The sequence below is a fragment of the Schistocerca americana genome, unplaced genomic scaffold (genome assembly GCF_021461395.2).
Source record: "Schistocerca americana isolate TAMUIC-IGC-003095 unplaced genomic scaffold, iqSchAmer2.1 HiC_scaffold_515, whole genome shotgun sequence".
In the NCBI taxonomy this organism is placed as follows: Eukaryota; Metazoa; Arthropoda; class Insecta; order Orthoptera; family Acrididae; genus Schistocerca; species Schistocerca americana.
Genome location: NW_025726253.1, coordinates 67,501 through 70,000, shown reverse-complemented (window position 1 = coordinate 70,000; position 2,500 = coordinate 67,501). Strand labels below are relative to the sequence as shown.

Here is a 2,500-nt window from a genome sequence, read left to right as displayed (position 1 = left end):
CTTCAACCTGCGTGCAGGATCCGAGCTCGGTCCCGTGCCTTGGCCTCCCACGGATCTTCCTTGCTGCGAGGCCGCGTCCGCCTTAGCGTGCTCCTCCGGGGGCGCGCGGGTGCGCGGATTCTCTTCGGCCGCCATTCAACGATCAACTCAGAACTGGCACGGACTGGGGGAATCCGACTGTCTAATTAAAACAAAGCATTGCGATGGCCCTAGCGGGTGTTGACGCAATGTGATTTCTGCCCAGTGCTCTGAATGTCAACGTGAAGAAATTCAAGCAAGCGCGGGTAAACGGCGGGAGTAACTATGACTCTCTTAAGGTGGCCAAGTGGCGGCGGGGTGGCTGCATCCGGACTTGGCTTTTCGAAGTGCGGTCTTGATGTAGTCGTGCTGCTGCTGCGAGGTGCCTTCCTTGGGTTATAGTTACAGGGAGAGTGATGCGCAATACATGGGCCTAGCCCTCTTAGCCTCTCCTCTCCTGCGGTCTTCTCCCCTTCTCGTGGGCCCGCTGATTTTTGCAGAGTGGAAGACCGCACCAGGGGCTTGGGGGGGTTACCAGCCCCCCCTCGCATTATCCCTTTATAGTTGGGGGCAGCCGACAAGAAACAAGAGATGGTGGCCCTTCCGCTGAAGGTGCCACCCCAGCTACCCCAGCACCTATCCGGCCAACCGGCCGTAACGAAAATGCGATAGTTTGTGTAGCTCCCTTTGCTTGCAGTGAGTGCCACCGCACTTTTACCACGAAGAACGGTCTCGGGGTCCATCGCCGCCGCCAACACCCTGCGGCCGCCAACGCTGAGATCGTGACGGAGAGGCATCGCGCGAGGTGGACGGAGGAAGAAGTCCTGTCGCTCGCCAAGGCAGAGGCCGAACTGTTCCTGGAGAGGGACGCCCGGTTCTTCTTTGTAAATCAAGAACTTACCAGGATGTTCCCCGACCGAACGCTTGAGGCAATCAAGTGCCGACGGCGGCAAGCTGCCCACAAGCAGCTTGTCCGCCAATTCATGGAGGCACTTGAGATCGGTCGGGGTGAAGAGCCGGCGTCCCGCCGTGGAGCAGCGAGCTCGCTGCCTGACGCGGGCGAGGCCGCTGCGCCGCCCGTCGACGCAGCCGAGGACTTCGCGGCCGACACCACCGGGCCGCCGCCGGAGGGGCCGACTGACGCCGCCATCTGGGAGCATCTGGCGGGGCTACCTGCTTCCGCCCAGCGTTTCTCTGCCCTGGATCGAGTCATTGGTCTGGGGCGGGGCACGCCGCCCGATGTCATCCTGGGCATGCTCCCGGATGCCCTTGCGTCGGTCGGGTCCAGGGGGGAGAGGTCGATCACCAGGACACAGCGGCCGCGCCAACCATCCAAGCGGCCGCCTGCCGCCCCGCCGCTGCAGAAGCGCAAGCGGCGCCGCTGGGAATACGCGCGGACACAGGACGCCTTCCGTAGGTCGCGTGCGCGTTGCGTGCGCGGCTTGCTGGACGGCACCCTGCTGCAGCCGCCACCCGACATCCCCGGTCTGCTGGACTTCTGGGCGGACCTCTTCACGAAGAAGCCGATCTCCACCGCCGGCTTCATCCGTGACCGCCTTCTCCCGCACTCGGAGCCTGTCGCTCCTGAGTGCCTATGGGGGCCGGTCACACGTGAGGAGGTCGCTGCTGCCTTGCCGCCCAGGGGATCGGCAGCCGGGCCGGACGGCCTGACTCCAGCGGAGCTGCGGCGCCTGCCGCATGAAGTCCTGGTGAAACTCTTGAACCTCTTCCTCCTGGCCCGCGCCCTCCCCGAGCGTCTGCTTCGCGCCCGGACGTCACTTCTCCCCAAAACGGCTGCACCAACATCCCCCGCTGACTTTCGCCCCATTACGGTCTGCTCGGTGTTGGCGCGGACCTTTCACAAGGTTCTCGCGTCACGCCTGATGCGTGCATGTGCTGTGGACGAACGTCAGCGGGCATTCATCCCCCGGGATGGGATGTTGGAAAACACCTTCATCTTGGACACTGCTCTCACCGACGCAGTCCGCTCCTGTCGCTCTGTTTTTGTGGCATCGATCGACGTCTCTAAAGCGTTCGATTCGGTGGACCATGCCGCCCTCCGCCCCGTGCTGAGGGCTCATGGCCTGCCGGATTGCTTTATTGAGTACGTCGAAAGGTGTTACGAGGGTAGCACGACGGTGATAGCGGGCGGCGCCGACGTGGGCGTGCCCCTGCAGCCGGCTAGGGGTGTGCGTCAGGGTGACCCCCTCTCCCCCCTCCTTTTCAATTTTGCGGTGGACTATGTTTTGAGTCAACTTCCCTCCCACATCGGAGCTCGGATCCTTGGTCGCAGAGTTAACGCTGCGGCCTTCGCAGATGACGTCCTGCTTTTTGCATCGACCGCGAGGGGATTGCAGTCCCTCATCGACGCAGCCGTCGCAGCCCTCGCCCATCTGGGGCTGCAGATCAACGCCCGGAAGTGTTTCACCCTCGCCTTAGTCGCGTCTGGGCGCGACAAGAAGGTGAAGGTCGACGCCGACGT

At 63.3% G+C, this 2,500-nt stretch overlaps 1 pseudogene; it reads left to right on the top strand.

Annotated features, from left to right (window-relative positions):
* Positions 1–2,500, top strand: part of LOC124585927 — a 7,955-nt pseudogene that overhangs the window by 2,567 nt on the left and 2,888 nt on the right.